The sequence below is a fragment of the Carassius gibelio genome, chromosome B11 (assembly GCF_023724105.1).
Source record: "Carassius gibelio isolate Cgi1373 ecotype wild population from Czech Republic chromosome B11, carGib1.2-hapl.c, whole genome shotgun sequence".
NCBI classification, from domain to species: Eukaryota; Metazoa; Chordata; class Actinopteri; order Cypriniformes; family Cyprinidae; genus Carassius; species Carassius gibelio.
Genome location: NC_068406.1, coordinates 24,469,410 through 24,492,725, shown reverse-complemented (window position 1 = coordinate 24,492,725; position 23,316 = coordinate 24,469,410). Strand labels below are relative to the sequence as shown.

The following is a 23,316-nucleotide window of genomic DNA, read 5'->3' as shown; positions in this document are numbered from 1 at the left end:
TCATTTCCAGATCTATCTCAGGCTGAGAAGAGGCAACAGTCAGTGGATGCTGTTGAGAGATGGCTACAGAACTACAATCAATATGTTCAACATACTATTGATAAAATACAAGATCCAGAATCAGGGATCAGGTCAAAGAGAAGGAAGATATATTAATATTTTTGACTCATTTCACTATTAACTAAAATAGAGAGAGCACTGTGTGTAAATATGTTTTAATACACACACCCTGTGTGGTTATGCCAAGAGTTCAGGTAACGTACTGAGAAATCAGATAAATATTTATCTTTCACATGCATTCATTAACTCACGCAATAACCGGTTCTCACATGACTTTCAGTACTGATAAAGTCACTTCATTAAATTAACCATTTTATACAGACAAACCAAGACCTCTTTTATCAGAAGTGCTGTTAATAAAGCTTGTTGCTGTTTGAGCTGTAAGTTTGTAGTATCATTTTTTTCTGTTGAATTAAAAGAAACAATTCACCAGATCGTTGTGCTGTTGACCGTGATAATAACCAGAAGTTCTGGTTTGTATAAGGAAAAACACACAATGAGATTTTTTGTAAATAACACTTTAACAGTCACCACTGAGAATCTATTACTAAATATATTGTAGAAACGTAATATTTTGTAAAGTTGCTTTGCAGCTGTTCATACTGTGAAGGGCACTATACAAATAAACTCGAATTGAATATGATGTTTAACTGATGATTATCGGCTCCCTGGAACTGTTAACTGTAGAAACAAAGTAAAAGGTCTTAGTGTAAAACAAGAAATACAAGTAAACAAAAGACTTCAGGTGCTCTGTGGTTTTGCTGAACTTGTATATCAGATTCTACATCTACCTTCTAATAGAATTATCTGATCCAACACGTGGACATCAATATAATGAATGATCAAAAATGTACAGTACATGACATTTAAGCATTCAAATGCACATTTTATTCATACAAAGTATTTCTGAACCAGAGCCTTAGTGATCAAAGAGCAGTTATTGTCAATTTAATTTACTTTCATTCTACTCCAGGTACTCTACCTGTTGTAATGTTCCTCTGAAGAAGTATTTTTGATTATGATTTGTCTGTCCCCTTGAATTGCAAAAAATAAAGACTCTGATATTAATCTGATTATACCCTTTTATTTTTACTTGATCACAAGTACTGTATAAATTCTGATCTGTATATGGAAAAACACACAAGGATGCTGGAAAGATTGTGATGTGGGACTGTTTACAGGAGGAACAAAGAGAGCAAACTGCTTTAATAAACGGCTGCTTTTACGGTTGTTCTGCAAATATGAAAGATGTGCCCAAGCATAATTTGCATCGGTTTCAAATGTTTTAACAAATTCAGCACTTTGACAGAAGACATCACTACACTATTGCCAATAGACAATGTACCTGTTTTTATTTATTTATATGAGATTCTGTATCAGTGTTAAGAAACTTTTCTATCAATTTAGTCTTCATGAGTAGTTATCCATCTTTTTTTAGCCTGATCTGAAGTGATTAACAGTACACAAGAACAAACATCCCGACGCAACATGAGGTTCAGTAATTTGGTCGAGGACATAAATGGTGAAAGAGAAACTCAAACTCTATAGTCAGATTCTCTCTGTGGGTTTACAATATTATTATATCCACATATTACAGTATATCCACAAACTCAGGCCAGCATTTCTAAATAGACCATAAAGTGCAACCAAATATTTCAAGCGGATCACTTTTAGAGGTAATGTCTCAGTTACATATGGTAACCCTTGTTCCGTGAAGGAGGGAATGGACATGTCGTGTCAGATGACCGACAAATTGGGATCTCTCTTAGACAGACCAATCTACTTCGAGTTTAAACTAAATGCACATTGGCATGTGATTATTACATCCAGCTGCCGCAAATCAATCATAGCCCTCTTGAAATTTTGGAAGCCTTCCGGGGAAACACAGGCTCTAAACCCATATTTTGGACATATATAAGATCCACTTAGGTATCTACATATAATTCAAAATGTCGTATTTTGAAGTTTTGAATTGGAAATAGGCTACGGGATGCACGAATGATTCTCAATTCACAACTTAATGTGGCATTTGCTCTTTCGCAATTTTTCACACCGAACGCATTTTTCCGTTCCACAATTTTTTCTAAATCTTTTACTAGCCTATGTAAACACACAACATACTCCGTTACGAACGTAACCTCGCTTCCATGAGATATGGAATCAGTACTGTGTATGGGGAAAAGCTCCTTTTTCCTTGATACTGAAGCCTTTTTTCAATAACGCAGTGCAACGGCATTGCAATTGTTTAATCTGTTAGACTTTTTAAACCAATGACAGTGCTGTGTAGCTGCACGAGCCTGTGGTGATGCAGCACGCCAAAGCCCGCCAGACGGCGAGGACCAGCCAGCCGCCTCACAGATGTCCTTGATAGAGACACCAGACCAAGCCTGTGAAGAGGCCATCCCTCTAGTGGAGTGGGCTCTTAGTCCTATGGGTCACTCAATGCCCATAGAGGAGTAACAAAGATTGATAGCGTCAACTAGAGCTGTAGTCAAGTCCAGCTTTGTCAAGTAGAAGTCAAGTCCAAGACTAGTTGAGACAGAGTCAAGACCGAGTTCAAAGAGGTTTGAGTTCAAGTCCAAACGTTTCGAGTCCAAATGAAAGAAAAAAAAGGTAAGCAGCCATGTCCTTGTCCAGGGGCAGCATTTGCTCATAGCCCTTCTCCTGAGAGCCATTGACTGAAGTGAGAGCTGCAGAAGTGGAAGTGCGTAAGCGGGCCGAGTAGGGGGTACGCCACAACTTCAGTCAGCTCATCGTGAACTTCAGGGAAGAGCGGGGAAGAGCACTGGTGGGGGGCCTGAAGGCATTCTGGCAGGTACCACTCGTCCAGCCTGCTGTGTATTGGCTCTTCAGGCGGAGCCCACTCTAAATCAGGTTTCTCGCCAGCTTTGGAGAGGATGCGAAAAAGCTTGGCATCCATCCCAGCTTTAGCGTTGATGGCCTCTAGTGAAGGCATGTGGACGGGGTCAGAATCACTGGCCAAATCTTCCATTTCAGAAACCGCGAGTGACATGGAGTCATCAAGCGGCTCATCCTCTGATCCGACAAAAGAGACAAAGTCGCTCACTTCAGCCAAGGGACACTGCTCTGGTCGTGTCTGCTCTGGCCATTTGCGCCCCTGAGGCGTCTGCCGTTGCTAAGCAACCATGATGTGCATGCATACCTCGCGCCTACATTGGAAATAACGAACTTGAGCGTGCAAATGGATGGCGGCAGGAGATTTACTGAGAAGCTTACCGAAAACGTGAAGTGGGCGGCTCGAGGTCGCCAGTCTGCGAGAACACCGGCGCCGCAGATGATCCAGTGAAGAAAAATCCTAGCTGAAGAAGTGAGGTTTGATTTTATTTGTAAAAAATGTATCCGACTTACCACAACAATATTTCCGTCAGAACATCAATTTAAATTAGCAGACCAGGATCAATCTCTTCTCGACCGTTGGAATTCAAAAACGTGCACTGCACTCGCGAGACAATGCTGCGTGAACATGCTCGCGCAAATGCAAACAAATTGTTTACTTTGTAAAATTAATGAAAATAATGAGTGTAGCGTTTACTACGTCACGGGAGTTTAACAGCAATGTAACTCAGGTAAATAAGTGGGAGGTTAATTTACCTGATTAAAGCATGGGCAGTCAAGAGTTGAAACGTGGACCAGTAAAATCTGTATGTCGGAATCCAGTACTTAAGCACGGGCTATATGCGGAAGCAAGTATTAGGTTTGACATGTTGTCTCATCAGGAGAGATGCGCCACCGGTAAGCGGTTGTTTCTCTCTATTGAGCTGTGGTTGAAGGTTGTTTGTTTGTTGCGCTACTGCTGTACTGCCGCTATGTATGTGCGTGGTTTGTATACTTGATAATTGTTACGTTGGTCATGTTGATAAAATCTTATTTTCAGTCTCATGTTTAACGCTGTCAGCTCGATAGTACCCTTGACTATATTCTAGTAAATATTTGAATTTGGAGCGTTTAACTGTTACATAAGCTACATCCTGCTTGTGGTGCTGAATGGGTAATGTAGTCAATCGCTTTACATTAGTAACAGCGTCACGATTTAAAATTACAATTCACTTTAGACCAACTTACACCTTTGTCATTTTGGGTTAATGGTTTGATGCGTTTTACATTGATTGTGTATTTCTGTGTTTAGAGATATGTGCTTTATTTAGACATTTATTTTAAACACTAATTATATTGCTGATAATATTGACATTTATATTTTATTCATGTTAGTATATTCAGAATTTATGGTGTATTACGTATGTCAGTGTGGCTAATATTGTTGTTTACACCATAGTCTTGATATTTCAACAGGTTTATAACCTGCTATTTGTGGAAAATCAATCAGTTTGAATAAAAAACCACAACGAGTCATAACATTTGGTGGGGAGATTCTTAAAGAACCAAACAATGATTTTATTACTTCTTTTTGTTTATGTTTGGTGTTCAACAGATGAAAAATTTTAATCCATAAAGCAAAATTGTTTAGTTGCGCTACATAATTTCACATAAATTCAAAGAATGAAATGAAAGAGCAGCAAACAAGGCTATAAGTCTTTTGCGTGCTCAAGTCCGTTATTTCAAATGTAGGAACGTTGAAAGCTCAGCCAATATGAAGGAACAGCTGATCATAGCTGTATATGGATAGGCATTTTTAAATAATTTAGTAGCTAGTACTAATTATGTTTTCCACGCGTGTTTAGGTGCGATCTGTGAACTCGTATTTTTTGTTTTAATAATGTGCCTTTTAATATTATCAATTATATTCAAAAATGATACAAATCGTGCCTACAAATGCACGGATCTAGGTTAATGTAAATGTTACATGATGAAGTGTGCGTGGCGTGTGTGCATTTTGAGTGCGTTCTTTCACTGCATTATTCGGTGTATTCAAATGCACTTATGAATGCATATAGTCATGATCTGCAAGATTAACCACAATCTGATGTGATCCGACCACCTCAGAGAAAACCAGTGTTGAGCTGCTGCAAGAGCTTTAGAAGCAGAGCAGCTGTGGTCAAAGAGTTCTCGTGTGTTCTGATTGGATGATGATGATGATGAGTGGATAAAGACTAGAGCAATCAAATAGTGAGAGAGTGATCTGCTCACATTGTTATGTTCGTAGAGGTTTCGACGTGGAAAGCAGTTCGAAATGGAAATATTTATATTTTATTTGTTAACAACATACTTTTCGTACCTTAAAATCAGTTAGAATCATTTGAGAATCATTTGAGTCAGTTTGGGGATCGCAAATCATTTGAGTCACTTCGGGAGTTCGGAGCGGGATCACGAATCATTTGAATCAGTTCGGGAGTTCGGACCGGGATCACGAATCATTTGAATCAGTTCGGGAGTTCAAAGCGGGTTCGCGAATCATTTGAGTCAGTTTGGGGATCGTGAATTATTTGAATCAATTCGGGAGTTCGTAGCGGGATCGCGAATCATTTGAGTCAGTTTGGGGATCGCGAAACATCTGAGTCAGTTTGGGAGTTCGGAGCGGGTTCACGAATCATTTGAGTCAGTTTGGGGATCGTGAATCATTTGAATCAATTCGGGAGTTCGTAGCGGGATCGCGAATCATTTGAGTCAGTTTGGGGATCGCGAAACATTTGAGTCAGTTTGGGAGTTCGTAGCGGGATCGCCAATCATTTGAGTCAGTTTGGGGATCGCGAAACATTTGAGTCAGTTTGGGAGTTCGGAGCGGGTTCGCGAATCATTTGAGTCAGTTCGGGGATCGCGAATCATTTGAATCATTCCGGAAGTTCAAAGTAGGTTCGCGAATCATTTGAGTCAGTTTGGGGATCGCAAATCATTTGAATCAGTTCCGGAGTTCGTATCGTGTTCGCGAATCATTTGAGTCAGTTCGGGAGTTCAAAGTGGGTTCGCAAATCATTTGAATCAGTTCGGGAGTTCAAAGCGGATTCGCGAATCATAGCTGTATATGGATAGGCATTTTTAAGTTATTTAGTAGCTAGTTCTAATTACGTTTTCCAAGCGTGTTAAGGTGTGATATGTGAACTCATATTTTTTGTTTTAATGATGTACATTTTAACAGTATAAAGTATATTCAAAAACTAAACAAATCGTGCCTAAAGTGCAAGCATCTAGGACCCACCCAGCAAAAACTCGTTGAAAAGACGTCATTGGCAGACGTCCAAATTACGTTTAAATGTGGTTGAAAAGTGAAAGGTGAAAAGACATCTTTTTCAGACCTAATTACAACCGCAAATTATTTTTCATATTCCTAATTAGTGAAATTAGGCAATTCACAGTATATTGACACATTACACACATTTCATGTAAATTCTTAATCACATCTTGAGCCTCCTTTTATTAAACGGACCGTAAAAACATTAATATTGTGAAATATAACTACAGAAATTATTGTTTTCTAGGTGGATGCATTGTCAAATGTAATCCATGCCTGTAAACTGAATTTTAACACAATTACTCCAGTCTTCAGTGTTACGTGATCTTCAGAAATCATTATAATATACTGATTTGCTGCTCAAGAAACATTTCTGATTATTATCAATGTTTAAAACAGTTGTGCTGCCTAATATTTTGTGTTAACTATTACATTTATCAGTATTTTTTTAATAGACCTTGCAAAAAGAGTAGTATTTATTTAGATTTTATTTATCAATTTAAAAGTCTTTACTATAAACTTATCAAATTAATCCATCTTTTTGTATTGATATAATTTTTCAAGACAAACTATGACCAATTATTAACACATTAGAACAACCAAAAATTTAAATTCTGTCATTAATTACTTACCCTCATGTTGCCCCAAACCCATAACACCCTTTTGTGCAGAACAAAAATAAAGATATTTTTTTAACAGATGCCTTGTGTACACAAAAAAACAACAACAGCAAAAATAATCTATTCAGAAATTATGAATCCCCAATGGATTTTCACAAAAGCACCATCTCTCACGCCAATATAACACTGATGCATCATGGTGCTTGTGTGAATGCGTTATTTTATAAATAAATAAAAATTCTCAGATTTCATTAAAAAGTTCAGCATTTATGTTTCAAAGATGAACAAAAGTCTGGCTTGGAACAACATGAAGGTGAGTGAGGAAAATCTTTAGTTTAACGAACACATAGGTAAATGGGGTTCCCACAGGGGCACCAGTAGATCTCTGCCTGATCTCTGGTCTTCTGCTTCTTCTGCTCCTTCCTACATCCCAATTCTGGATTAATGAGCCACGGCAGATGTTTCCACTTTGAATGCTTTAGCCTCTTTTAGTTTTTTCTCCAGCATCTAAAGTGAGAAAGAAAACATTAACTAAAATGTAAGTTAATACAAAAACAATGTTTGTACAAAATGTACTAATTAAAGTGTACTCGTTCTTCATGAGGGATTATCAACTAATCAGTATGTCAGGGGTTGTCAGCTCTGGCCCTTAAGGTGAGTCTTAGGTCTCTGCAGAGTAAAAGTTGGCGTTTATGACTTAGTGTGTGTTTTCAAACTGCTGGGTGTTTCTAAATCATGCAATCAAAATGACCCCCCTTACCTAACCCCACCCCTAAACCTACCGTCACCATGACGTCAGCCAATCAGGTATCATGGTCTAAAAACACCCTGATCTGGTAACTCCCATTACTTTCCTGCAGAGACCTATGCTTGGCTTCAGGTCCACTGTCATGCAGCGTGTACGTCTCAATCAGCTTCACAGTTTGCCCAGTTGTGAATATATTGTGTACATAAATGTAGGTACTGGTAAGCACTGTGGCTCACTATACACTGGTGGCTATGTCTGTCCTCATTGTACAACATCACTACTGACATTAATGCACAACAGTAAAACTGATATCTTGCTTTTAATGCTATTTACAGCACATTATGATAAATATTTTACATGTATGTGCAAGATTTAATTCATAAATTGGAAATGCTTACTAGATTAGACATTACCTTTCTAGTGATATGTTTATGCTGAAATATATTATTGGTTTGGGTTTTAAAATCTATTACGTGTTACCTTATAGCGAATTATCAGTGCACCGTAAAAAGAAAATAGTGATTGAGGCAGCCCTTCACCACTGACTACTGAGCAACGGACCTGAGTGAAACACCCAGAGTTTACGTCCACACTCACCGGTTTGTGACTTATAGCTAGTCAAACTGAAGACCTTGATTAATGTGTTCAGGTGCACTGCACTAGGTTGGTGTAAAACGCTGCATGTAAGTGGACCTTGAGAGACAATGTTGAGATCCCCTGCAATATGTTCTGAACATGAACTATAAAGAGGCAGAATGACTTACAACACTGGTGTCCAGTCCTGGGGTTTATCAAACCTTGTGGTTTATCAATGATTTTCAGTCTCTGAAATAGAAAAGATCTATCAATGAACTATTATTTACCCTGTTTGTCTGTGAGGTGTTCATTTTACCTGTGTGTTAAGATCAGTAATTATGACTGTCGAATGTCTGACTTGACTCGGTGTATTCTGCCCCCAAACATATGATTAGACTATCAGTCAAATATCACCAAGATTTTAAAATTCAGCTTCGACTATGAAAAACCTTAGTCGGGTCACCCCTAGTAATTTCAAATATTACTACTTTACTGTATTTTAATCAAATAAACGCAGCAGTGGTGAGCATAAAATATTTTAAATGCATGAAAAATCTGACCTTAAACGTTTGAATGGTAGTGTATGTTTGCGGTATTACTTACTAGTTATAGGTTCAGCTGGATACACACACGGCCATCAGCATGGAAGAATCTAGAACATAAACATTGTCATTCTGTCAATCTGTCAAAGCCAACAATATTTATTATACAATGCCAGGTTTATTATAAATAAACTATAGCAGAGGTGAAATGCAGAAAAGAAAATAATTTACAGATTATACAAAAAGTGTGGACATCAAAATAACTAACAGACAAACACACACACACAATGAAAATTATATAAACACACACACATATATATATATATATATAAGAAAATTACAGATTCATGCTGATGTAAGTTAGGCGAAATATTGTAAAAGATGCATATAAAGTTACCATTACAGTGGAGATGCTAACAGACTTTTTCTTTAGACACTGACCATTTCTATAAAGTACATTTTCAACGAAAGCGTGTCATTTACATGAAAGAAAGTTTCAGGGACACTTTTATGTAATATGTTTTGCAATTTAGGGATTAAACTTACCTGAAATTAGTGAAAACAACCATGAGAGACAGCGTCCATTCTGCTGCTTGACGGTTGAGCTGAGCCCCGTTTCCATGGTGACTTCATCCGCTCTAGTTCAGCGCGTGCACAACAAGTGTTTTTTCAAAATATATTTCAATATATTTAACAGTGCTTCAGACATGATGTCTAATATATTTCTTCACTAGTTTATGTTAATGGCTTTGTGGTGCGAAATAAAAGGTTATTTTCTGCTAAATTTGGACTAAAGCCCATCAACATCTATGTTTGGTCTAAATTTGGATTAAAAAAATAAAAAATAAAAAGACGTTAAATGTCGCTTTTTGGGGTTAATTTGGACCAAATTCGACGGAACAATCGAAGACCAATTTTCAACGTCGCTTTTTGGTCTAAAAGATGGCCATGACGGGCCGACTTGATTTAGACCAGAAAACGACGTCCAACTGACGTCTGGTGCTGGGTGGGCTGTCTTCATTACAATAATCAACTTTGTTTTTTTTTTTTTAAACACACCTACGCCTACTGATACAGGACACCGTCAACAGTATTGACCGCTAAATAGACTATGTTTGACAGGTGCAATATTTGAAAATCAATATTTAATTACATTTATATCTGAATTTATGTCATCCTATAGACTTTCAAATATAAAAATGTCATGAATTAATATGTATTTGTGTACAAAATGACAAACATGTTCCTATTATATTTTGCCAGGAAACGCTTCCAACAAGGCATCGGTTCTATTTCTAGCATGCACGCGTTTTCCGCGCGCAGTCTGCAAGCAAGCTCTAACCTGTTAACATGGCAGCCGAATTAAAAACAGACACGCCACGCGGCTTAGACGCTTGCGCAACGCATCCAGTGTGTCGCCGATCACTGGCCTTATGAGCGCGCATACCGCGCATACATGGGAAATAACGAACTTGAGCGCGCAAAAGCCGCGATATTTGAACGGCCCCTTAAAAGCGCTGGATGGCGGCAGGAGATTTACTGAGAAGCTTACCGAAAACATGAAGTGGGCTGCTCGAGGTCGCCAGTCTACGAGAACACCGGCGCTGCAGGTGTTCGACGATCTCAGCTGATCCGCTTCGGTGCCTCTTCAATGGCGGAAAAGCTCGTTCCAGCAAGCGAAGGCCTTCAGCAAAGTGATCCAGCAAAGAAAAAAACCTCGCTGAGATCTTATTTCCTTTGGCGATTTGCAATTTTGGCGGGCTTTTGCACGCTGCATCGCCACAGCGCTGTCATTGGTTTAAAGAGTTTAACAGATTAAACCAATCAATGGCGGTGCAGCTGTAATGCGTTGAAAAACGGCTTCAGTATCGAGGAAAAAAGGAGCTTTTCACCATAAGCAGTATGAGTGAAGTATGGACAAATCGTTTGACTTTTGATATTGTATTTCATGCTTGGGGTTATAAAAACACATTCAATTCAACTTTTAAAAAAACATTCCTTGAGACTTTGCATTTTCCCCGCCAATCAGTGTTTTTCCCCACATTTTCAAAGCATCTGTGTGAAGGGAATATGAGTAAATTTGAATGTGTGCATAATTTAAAATACAAATATTACTTACAAATAGTTGAAATGTATTTTTCTTTTTTTGTTATTTTACCGCTGTCCTTTCTTTTTCTTTTTCCCTTTAAATCCCCTAAAATCCTTTATTTCATTCTTCTAAATAAAAACACCATCCACTACCCCATGGGTCCTCAACCCTGGACCTCAAGATCCATTTTCCTGAGTTTAGATCCATCCCTAAGCAAACACATCTGAACAAGTTAGTCTACAGGATTACTACAAAGTTGGTAGGTGTGTTATTCCAGGCTTGAGCTAAACGAGCTTAAAGTGGAGCCCTGCACTAGCACAAAAACTGATGAATGTTAGGTTTAAAGAGGATCAAATATGTAGATCTTTTAGTTTTTCATCACAACTGTACTTGTATTTCAGCATGTGTGCGTCGTCTTGAGGAGATCAGAGTTGTTTTGCTGGGATGGGTTCTTGGTGGAAAGAGTTCAGCTGGAAACACCATCTTGAACCAAGATGAATTTGCAGATCAGACTGAAGGATATCTGCCACTTTCTGGATCAGGGGTTTAAGAGAAAAGCATATACCGTATTTTCTATAAGTCACACTTTTTTTCATAGTTTGGCTGGTCCTGCGACTTATAGTCAGGTGCAACTTATCAAAATTAATTTGACATGAACCAAGAGAAAACATTACCGTCTCCAGCCGCGAGAGGGTAGTGTAGACTCTTCAGTGTAGACTACAGGAGAACTGAGCAGCTTAGAGCGCCCTCTCGCAGCTGGAGACGGTAATGTTTTCTCTTGGTTCATAAAAAATACAATTTATAGTCCAGTGTGACTTATATATGTTTTATTCCTCATCATGACGTATTTTTGGACTGATGCGACTCATAGTCAGAAAAATACGGTATTTAGACTCAAAGACTTTGCAAATGTCTGTTTTATGAACATTAATATTATGCATTCATAGAGAGTTCAGCAGATGGGAAAGTCTCATCATAGAATGTGAAAAAGTTTACAGGACATTAAATCATCATTTGGTGAGTCCTTCAACTGGAGCAGACAAAGAGTTTGTGTTCCAAAGAGAAAAAGCACATTTAAGCACATTCGTAATATTAACATTTGTTCTGTTCAAACTTTTACATTGTCATTTCCAGATCTCTCTCAGGCTGAGAAGAGGAAAAAGTCAGAGGATGCTGTTGAGAGATGGCTACAGAACTTCTACCATTATGTTGAACATACACTCTTAGAAGAAAAGGTTCTATCAGGCGCAACGTATTTGGAACTCCTAAAAGGTTCTATATAGAACCCTTTTTAAGGGTTCAACCAAAAGAACCCTTTAGGTAACCAGGAAAAAAGTTCTATTATGGAACCTTCTAGGGGTTCATTCATGATTATTTCTTATGTCCTTTCCAGATTAAATATATCATATAATTGACAAACAGCAAGACCCTATAAAAAAGTCACCAATGAATACTGAAAAAAGCTCACCCAAAGTGCATAGAACTAGTCATTTATTTATATTAACAAAAATAATAATTACTATTACTATTACTGAAAGAATGCTACTGTAATTTCTAATATTCAAGGCTTCAAATGTACAAATCAACCTTAAAACACCAACCATTTAAAAATTCTCATAAATAATGAAAATAGAGTTTCACCTATATCTACATACTACAAAATAAGTCCATTATAAAATTACATTATTCTATCACTAATAAATAATGCAAATATACAGATTCATCTAAATTCCCATCAGGGTTAGAACAACATCAAGCACCTCAAAACTACAAATCCATATTCATATAACTCACAATGGAAATATACAGATATAGAAATACTTCAAATCTACAAATTCATATTAATATCACTCATAAATAATTGTAATTACAGATTCAAATTCAGATCAGCATTTCAGATTAACATCAAACGCCTCATATTTACAAATTTACATTAGCACTATTTACAAAATATCAGAGTATTATGATAATTGATTATACATTTTGAGCACTGGGACAGACAGTTTTTTTTTTTTTTTTTTTTGCCTTCTGGAGAGTTTAAACAGGTATTGCTCAAAAAAATTCATCGTGTGAGTGATGTGCTTGGGGTATTCCACACGGAATATGAAATAAGCAAAGAGGCACTCCATTGCCTCCATCACATCATTTTCTGTGCTCACAATGTTGACACCCTCCCTATTGATGCTGGCTCTTTTTGCATGGAGGGGGTTTGAAACTTCATGAAAAACTATAGTCAGAGTTGGCTTTACTGATTCCTGAAAGTTGGAAAAACATTATTTGTGAAATAACTTAGAATCTTGCATACTTTGTTCCAATTAGGGATGTGACTGACCATTTTTTACCACAGTGGAAAGGACCAATTCACAAACAATCATGACCACAGAAACTTCAAGATCAATGTAATATTCATTAATAAAATAGCTTGGATAGCATACTGAAAAACTAGAAATGATCTAAAGGCCGGTTGCTAAAAAAAAATGCATCAGTGTTTTTTTGCCTCCATGTCTTACATTTAAATTGTGCAAATGTTTTTGTAAGAAACTGAGCAGCCCTCTCTCAATTTTAACATGATCGTGAATCATTTGAATCAGTTCGGGAGTTCAAAGCGGTTTCGCGAATCATTTGAGTCAGTTTGGGGATCGCGAATCATTTGAATCAGTTCGGGAGTTCGGAGTGGGTTCGCGAATCATTTGAGTCATTTGGGGATCGCAAATCATTTGAATCAGTTCGGGAGTTCGTAGCGGGTTCGCGAATCATTTGAGTCATTTGGGGATCGCAAATCATTTGAATCAGTTCGGGAGTTCGTAGCGGGTTCGCGAATCATTTGAGCCAGGTTGGAGCGGGATCGCAAATCATTTGAATCATTTCGGGAGTTCGGAGCGTGATCGCGAATCATTTGAGTCAATTTTAGGATCGCGAATCATTGATTCAGTTCGGGAGTTCAAAGCGGGTTTGCGAATCATTTGAGTCAGTTTGGGGATCGAAAATCATTTGAATCAGTTCGGGAGTTCGTCGCGGGTTCGCGAATCATTTGAGTCAGTTTGGGGATCGCAAATCATTTCGGGAGTTCGGAGCGGGATCGCGAATCATTTGAGTCAAGTTTGGGATCGCGAATCATTGATTCAGTTCGGGAGTTCAAAGCGGGTTCGCGAATCATTTGAGTCAGTTAGGGGATCGAAAATCATATAAATCATTTCGGGAGTTCGTTGCGGGTTGTCATTATAGAACCTTTTTAGCATAAAAAGTTCTTTGGAGTTGCGTAAAGAACCCTATGATTCTATATAGAACCCCAATGAACCCTTTTTTCTAAGAGTGCTATTGAAAAAATACAAGATCCAGAATCAGGGATCATTAAATATACAGTGATTCCAAGATGATTTACAGTTTGTGTGTACGTATATATATATATATATACACACACACACAATGCTTGAACATGATTTAATTCAGATTACATTTTTGTTAAAACTTTGCAAAATTCTAAATGCCTCACATCGCTTGCAAAATGAAGCACCACATTCAAAATATAACAAACACGTCTCAAAAGAAAACATTTGAAAATACCTTTGCCATAATGTTAATTTCTGTTACATTTGTGTGCATGTCATAGACAATTGTGTTGTGTTTTGCGAAAAAAAAAGCTCGCAAAAAGTGTTTTATGAAATTATGAAAACTGAGTGGAAGGCTGATAAATAAGTGCATGGTTTTGCAGATTTGGTGTATAATTCTGTTTGAGTGACAGCTTTCAGAATCTGTAATCTGTAAGTAAAGATTTAATGTGTAAGCATTTGATTAAAACTGTAACATCCCTGAATCACTTCACATGTATTATTTCAAGTTGTAGCTGTATTTTAAATCTGAAATGTAAATCTATATAATCCTACAGGAACAAATCTAGAGTCTACAGTCATATTATCTCTGCTGGTTTTATTAAAATTGAATCCACAAACGAAGGCCAGCATATATGAATGAAGAATAACCAAATCTTTTAAAGCTAGGAAGTGAAAATGAAGCAATAGCAGTCTGGTCAAAGATTTCTTAAAAGAGAATCAGACATAATTTAAACCTGGAAATAAACTGAAGTTGAATGAAACTAAACGCATTTGTTTAAAACGAGTGAGAAAAGTCATTAAAACATCTGCTTTGATATTACAGTAGAGTTCTGTTTCTCTACAGACATTTAAACACTGGCACATATGCTTTTCCTATGAATTTAGAGACGGTTCAATATCTTAAACAAAGATTATTTGTTTTATTGTACTGTGTTACTTGCCATTTCTTTGTAATTAATGTTTAAAATTGTTCAGTGTATGAACACCTCTTTACTAACACAACTAAATAAAGCACATCTATATTTTCAATGTCTCTTATTTTCTTTCATTTATTGTGTGTATTGAATTATTTAACAATCAAGAGTCTTCTAAATGTAAAACTCGTCTCCTTAAATCTCACCCACACTTATTTTCTCAAAAGAAAACTAAAACCAAAAAGAAACTCAAAGGGTAAACATTTCTCCCTCCTTATCTGGAATGAAAAAAAAAGAAATTTTTTATTTGATTAACCTTCTCCAACATGTTGACATTGACGAGTAATGATGCTGAGCCAGACAGATTTAAAATTTGAAAAACCTTCAGTTTAAGAAGTTTTTGTTTCTCTTTTCCCTTTTTCTCTCTCTCTCTTTCTTAATTAACACTACTATACATACTCCAGTACAGTAGGTGGCGCGGTATGCACTGGATAAGTCAAGGTTGTACTTTGCCAGTAAATTAAAAGAAGACACTTCCACAAACTCAGGCCAGCATTTTTAAATGGACCATGAAAAGCAACCAAATCTTTCAAGCTGATCACATGTAGAATAACTCCGTATTTTTCTTGAAAGAGAAACTGAAAAGCAAAAACATGTGACTCTAAAAGCTAAACATTGTCATGGTTTTAAAATATGGATTCCATTGACTAAGATGTCTGTCTCTGTATTAGACCTCAGAAATAAAACCACAGAGGATAATGCTGACGCATCAATTTAGATGAACTAGTTTGTTGAGACACCCTCTGATTGAGAAATATGAAAAATACACTTTTTTTTTATCTCTTGGTCAACTAAAAATGATTATGCTGTATTTAAATCAAAGGTTGAGTTTGAGGGGAAATAAGGCCTTTAACTCGACATTATACATTAGATGGGACCCTTGGCTATTGATAGTAGATAGATCACAACATTTATCTTCACTAACTGTAATAATTAACATTTAACCGCACAATCAGGATCACAGCTCACTGATTCAAAGTAAACAAATGGTTTTCATACTGTATAGTCATACTGTAGCTTTAAGGTAAAACTGATTAGGTTAAGTTCTATTGCACCCCATTTACCACTTGTTTTATATTATTCTAGTCGTATGCACTTTATAAAACACTGAAAAATACACAAATACAGATTACACAACATTATCAGTCATGAGACCAGACAAACCTGATATTCTGGTCATAGATGTGTGTTTAAGGTGCAGTCTTAGTTTCTGAGCGCAGTAAAGCTACAGTAAGATGAAGTGAACTTGTGTTCATCCTGGGTGTCGGTCTGACAGATTTCTACTTGTTACTTTAATTTTTACAGTTATATTTTACTTGTCTTGGGTAAAGAAAACATGGACAAAATTACGATAAAACAAGGTAAAGTTTATAGTCAGTTTTTTAGAGAAATTAATTTAACGTGCTTTTGATTGAAACTAAATGATTTTTTTTTTTTCACTGTAAACAAAACCGTTTAGTCCTTTGTGTTGTGATCTACACTTATACAATACATGTAAATGTAGACAGCAAAGGTTTTTCATTTGTGTTGTGTTGAGCTGCTGTTCTGGGATGGCGGAAATCTGGCAAAGCCTCAGTGTTAAACATAATATTAGATTACCACAATATAAAGTTGCATGTTCTTCTCGTTTTGTCTCAGAGTTGAGAGCAGTGCTGATTGGAAAGCATCACTCTGGGAAAACCTCGGTGATCAACACTATACTGGAAACCAGAACAGAAGCTGAAGGAGATGAAGATGTAAAGAGAGAGGGGATTATTGATGACAGGAGAGTCAGTCTTGTTGAAACTCCTGGCTGGTGGAAAACCTTCAATCTGAGTGAATTATCCAACCTCTCCAAACAGCAGCTGGTTCGCATGATTTCCCTGATTTCTCCCGGACCTCATGTGGTTCTGATCGTGATTCAGGCTGATTCTGCATTTACTGACACCGATGGAAGATTTCTGGAGGATTATGTGGAGCTGCTGGGTCCCAATGTCTGGACTCACACCCTCGTCATCTTCACAAGAGGAGATTTAACTAAACCAGAAGACATAGAGCAGAATATTCAGAAGGACGGGTCGGCACTCAAGCGGCTTATTGAAAAATGTGAAAATAAATATCATGTTTTTAATAATTCAAACCATTACGACCGAACCCAAGTCAAAGAGCTGTTCAATCTAACCGAAGGAATTGTTCGTAAGAATAACGGCAAGCACTTTGACATTGATCTGAAGAAAGTAAAGGAAGTCAACGAGCAGTGGGAGGAAATTCAGACCAGAGCAAATTCTAGAAAATCCAGAGTACAGGAGAAACGGTCAAAAGTTCAAGAAAAAGGTAAGATAAAGGTGTGGATACATTTACCGTCAAATTTGTGAGTTAAAAAAAAAAAATCAGATTTCTCGATTTGAATTGGAAATAGGCTATAGGATGCACACATGATTCCTAATTCTTAACTTAATGTGCCATTTGCTCTTTCTCATTTTTTAAAGGGACAGTTCCACAGATGATGTTTTTCTATTCCCCTGCGCTGCTTTTTAAAATGGTTCTCTAGCCTGTGTAAACACGTGACAAATCTTTTGCTGCATCTCCTGCATGGTGTTCCCCATGAAATCAAAATTTTAGCTTTTTAGCTTTTAATATTAATATGTTAGCCTTAAGGTTATGAATAAGCTGGTGTAACCCCTCTCTCCCGGGTCCTCGCACTCGCTCCGAGTGGGGCTCGAACCCAGGTTTCCGGCATGGGAGGCGGACACACTAACAAGGAAGCTAAATGGCTACAGCCACTAACTTCTGTCGCCAGTGCATCTCTTCAGATCGGTGAGTGAGGCTTACCTGCACAGCACTACTTGCTGGCCTCCATTACACTCACCCCCCTAAACCTCTATCCCATCCGGGTCACGGCACCAATGTAATCCCTCTCTCCCGGGTCCTCTCTGATGCTCCGAGTGGGGCTCGAACCCAGGTCTCCGGCATGGGAGGCGGACACTAGAGTTGGGGTACTCGAACTTGGACTCGGACTCGAGTCCAGACTCGAGTCCAATTTTGAATGAACTCGGACTTGTCACGCACTCGTGTGAATTTGTACTCGGACTTGACACGGACTTGAACAATTTGGACTCAGAAAATATTCCGAGTACAGTCGAGTCCACGTCATGTGTAACAATAAAACCAGCATAAAATTGAAATGATAAATTAATGAATGTCTCCCCTTCTGTCATTTTACTGCACCACACCGGCAGACAGAAGTCTCACGCTTGCAGACGAAACACACGCACCACTCACTGGATATCAATGTGGATTAGTGATGGGAAGTTCGATTCTTTTCCGCGAACCGGTTATTTCGGAGGGTTTGATTCAATAAACCGGTTGAAAAAAAAAAAAAAAAACAGTTCATCGGATACATAATCCATTGCGATGTATTTGTTATTAAATGAACTTAAGTTTCGTCAGATTGCCCTTCATTCAAGCCCTCGGTTTACCCGCACTCATTACATTAGCACAAAATCAGTTCAGAATCAATCACCAAAAGAATCAGTTCGGGTCAGACGCGCTGTGAGTCAGTCGGCTTCATGCTGAATCACGAATGCGCAGTATCATCAGCTCCTCGGTTCTCGAATCGGACGCTTCCGAAAGAAACGGGTTTCGGTTCAGTGTACTGATGATCTGAAAACTGATACAACCGGTTCTTGACTCGAGAACGAGAATCGCTCAAAACCCGGGTAGGAAAATCTGACAGGGTAGGATAAAATGTCAGGACACGGCACATGCTGCAGTTCAGTATCATCAGCTGCTCTACTCGTGTTCATGTTCTGTTTACTACAAACTCAGTTTGTGAATCTGTCATCATTAACTATAAATACAGTACAGATATTTCATAAATCATCCCTTATTCATATTAAACATGGAGTCTTTAGAGTCTTAATCATTGTCCAACTTCCCTGAAAACCCCTTTGGCCCATGCATAATCTACAATATACAGATTAGAAACATGTAGCCCCTATCTTAACAAAAAACGTATATATTATATATATATTATATATATATATATATATATATATATATATATATATATATATATATATATGTATATATATATATATATATATATAGATATATATAATTATTTTTTTTTTTTTATATAGTTTTATCACACTTTCCGATGTTTAACAAAATACTTGAAAAATTACACGCATGCGCAGTATCATCAGTTCATCGGTTCTCAAATCGGACGCCTCCGAAAGAAACGGTTTTCGGTTCAGTGTACTGGTGATCCGAAAACCGATGCAACCGACTACCAAAGACAGCAGCAGCAACCAACAGATGCTGCACAGCTCAGCATTGCAGGATTTGCAAGACCAGACCTGACCAAACAAGCAATGCAACTTTATGATGCAAGTTCTCCAAGACAACAAGAAATTCATAATGTCATCATTAAGGATCTCCTCATTGGCTGCACTTTACCTCTGTCAAATGTGGGGGAGAGGCATTAAATAACTGAAAAGTCATCTTTAACTGGAGGACAATATAGTGTGATACAATAATAAAATAGGTTCATTTGTATTTTCATGCACTTCTAATACAATAAAACCTTTGAAACCTTTTTTGATAGGAAACTAGTTCTGTTGACATAAAATAAAAATGTTCAATGGCAATGACTAGATGTAACAGTGGTATTTTTTTTATTACATTTTTATATTGCCATTGGTTTAATGGCATGAAAGGTTAAAATATTAATAGAATGTAAAAATGTACAATACCAATTTATAATCTTTTTTAATTTAATTACTTTCTGGACTCGGGTGGACTCGACTCGGACTCGGCCTTTAAGAACTCGGACTTGAGTCCAAGTCGGCCCCTTTTGGACTCGGACTCGGACTTGGACTCGATGTTTGTGGACTTGGTCTTGACTCGTACTCGACAAAGGTGGACTCGGACCCAACTCTAGCGGACACACTAACAAGGAGGCTAAATGGCTACAGCTACTAGCGTCTGTCGCTAGTGCGTCTCTTGAGATCGGGGAGTGAGGTTTACCTGCACAGCACAACTCGCTGGCCTCCATTACACTCACCCCCCTAAACCTCACTCCCATCCGGGTCACGGCACCAATGTAATCCCTCTCTCCCAGGTCCTCTCTGACGCTTCGAGTGGGGCTCAAACCCAGGTCTCCAGCATTGGGAGGCGGACACACTAACAAGGAGGCTAAATGGCCCACCCTGTCTTTCTGTTCCAGTTAAAATGACTTCAACAAATAGAATCACATAGAAACATCTCAGTTATGTAACCACGGTTCCCTGAATAGGGAACAAGATGCTGCGGTGACATTACTGTATGGGAACACCTCATGTCCGAAGCCCTATACCATCCTGCCAATCATTTGGGAAGTCATGGCCTAATGGTTAGAGAGTCGGACTCGCAATCCAAGGGTTGTGAGTTCGAGTTTCGGGCGGGCAGAAATTGTAGGTGGGGGGAGTGCATGTACAATGCTCTCTCTGCTCTCAATACCACGACTTAGGTGCCCTTAGGCTCTGAAACCCCAACTGCTCCTCGGGTGCCGCAGCATAAATGGCTGCCCACTGCTCTGGGTGTGTGTTCACTGCTGTGTGTGTGTGCACTTTGGATGGGTGAAAAGCAGAGCACGAATTCAGAGTATGGGTCACCATACTTGGCTGTATGTCACTTTCACTTTTTTTATTGGCCAAATTGCGCTTGGCACTGCCTTACGCATGCATACGCATAGTATACCTGTTTGCCGCGTGCGGTTTCACTCAGATTTCATGATATTGAGGAAACACTATCAAGGTATGGGCTGAACCGCAATATTTCGTTCCCTATTCAGGGAACCGTGGTTACATATGTAACCGAGATGTTCCCTTTCAAAGGTCACTTGGATGCTGCGGTGATGTCACCGTATGGGAACACTATAGCATCAAACCTGACGTACCTGAGATAGCTGGGAACCGAGGAAAGCATCTGCTCAAACAGAAAGAACCCAGGAGCCAGGAGCTGTCCTCACATCCAGGCTGTAAAATTTGACAAAGTGCTTGGTGAGGACTTGAAATCCTAAGGGCGAAGCGAACCCGCACACCTCATAGGCTAAGTCTATAGCCTTCACCAGCCAATGGGTCATGCGTTGCTTTGTGACAGCACAACTTTCTTTTTACTCCCAAAAGAAATGAACAGCTGGTCGGACTCAAGCCATTGGGCTGTATGATCAACATAGATCTTCAGCGCCCTACAGGACAAAGGTTTAGATCTCCGAATCCCACCTCCGTGGGGAAGAAAGCCTGCAAAACCACCTGCTGGAAGCAAAAAGGATGGCTGCAGCCATCACAAACCCTGCATAAATCGACCGGGACATATTAACTCACCCGCTGAAAGGCCACGGCCACAGCTTCCATAGATCTGGCCCTGGGTGCCAGATCATTCCCCGTGCCTGTGACAGCAGGTCCTTGCAAAGTCTTGCGTGCGCACTTACCACTTTAGGATTTTAGAAACTACACTGAGTTTAGTGTATGTACTCAATGCATAAGCCCAGACTGCTTAGATGTTTCAGCACGAGATCTCGATGAAAGCATGCTCGAGTCTGTAATTGTGCAAATCTGTAATTCCAGCCAATCGTACAGGTCATTTAGAACCCAAATGCCCTGGAGCTGCAATGGGGCCAGAACTGCATCCATGCATTTCCTGAAAGTCTGTAGAGCCAGAGCTAAACTGAATGGAAGAACACGGAATTGATACGAGTTGCCCTCTAAAGCGAATCTGAGAAACTTCCTGTGTCTTTTGATGATCTGAATATGAAAGTATGCATCCTTCAGATCGACCGTGAAAAACCAATTGTTTGATTGAATCTGAGACAGAATAGATTTTACCGTCAACATCTTGAATTTGCTCACCCTGATCCCAAGATTCAAACGGCTTAAATCCAATATTTGTCGTAAGCCGCCATCCTTTTTGGCACAACAAAATATCGGCTGTAAAAACCTGACTCAATCTGAGAGGGGTGTACTTCTTCTATAGCCCCTTTTCTCAGTAGAGATCACATCTCTTGTCGCAGCTCTGTGGTTTCTTATAAACTCACGGTCATGGGAAGAATCCTGTGGAAAGGTGGTGGGCCTTTTCGAAACTGAATGGTGTACCCATTATGAATTGTGCATAAAACCCATTGCGGAATGTAGGGTAAGCACCCCACGCGGCCCAAAAAAGCTTTGATGGTTTCAAGACCTCTGTCTGTGACTGTGGTGTCTCCACATGCATTAGAATTTCTGAGCATGGAAAGCTTGCGGTGTCTGTAAGCACGGAAAAATGCATGTGTCAAGGTCGCTGTATGTTATCCTGAAAGCATGTTTACAGCAAGATTTATTCCAACATGATGCACATCGGGCCCCGCTGCTATTGAGAAAGCGTCAGCTTTGTGGGTCGTCATAAAACAGGCCATCTTTGCAAGACCCTTGGGCCGTCCCACAAACTTTGAAGGTTGAAGTGCAATGTTAGAGCCTGTGAGAGGGTTGGATGCGCATTTGCAGTCCAACAGTGCTCTCGATTGTAGGCCACAGTCCCTGACAAACAGAATAAGTATTAGGAACTTCTGTTAGGAGCATGTAGAACAAGTTTTTTTATTTTTCTTTAGAGATCGGGCTGCATCCATAAGAAAAGATATATCCTTTTCTTTAATACTGGTGAGGTTGAGCCAAAGTTAGCGCTAAACCGCCACTATGGAGCATGGCAGCTGCCTGACCTGAAGCAGGGTAAAATTTTCCGCCGAGATTAGACGTGACTCGACATGCCTTCGAAGGAAGGAGAGGGCGAGACTTCCAGCCCACGCAAGATGTTCGGCTAGAGTCTAGTCCATCGTTGCATAACCACGGTGCGCCCATGTCAGCAATGGTGGCGAAATCCATGGCCGTGGTGTTTGTGATTTGCTCTGAATAAGGCTGCTTCCAGGACCTCGCAGTGACTACATGTAGAATGGCTGCTAAGCGTACCTCTCATGAGTGCCCCCCCCCCGGGGAAAACCTTTTACACAGCTCCTACCTTTGGTTGCTCATCAAAGAGGAGTGGAACACTGCTCGTACAATTGTTGCTGAGAACGTGAAATGCTTTCCTAGGGCACAGAAAATTTGCTTTGCTGAAGGAAATGAAATCTGAGCGACAAGTGGCACACAGGTATACTATGCTTACGCATGCGTAAGGTGGTGCCGCATCACCGCAGCATCAAAGTGACCTATGAAAGGGAACGCTGTATGTTTCAAAG

General features: G+C 39.0%; 1 protein-coding gene across 1 annotated transcript in view; it reads left to right on the top strand.

Annotated features, from left to right (window-relative positions):
* The window catches only part of LOC127967969 (GTPase IMAP family member 8-like), a 33,158-nt gene that overhangs the window by 7,870 nt on the left and 1,972 nt on the right, over positions 1-23,316 (top strand). The gene's annotated exons all lie outside the window — the stretch shown is intronic.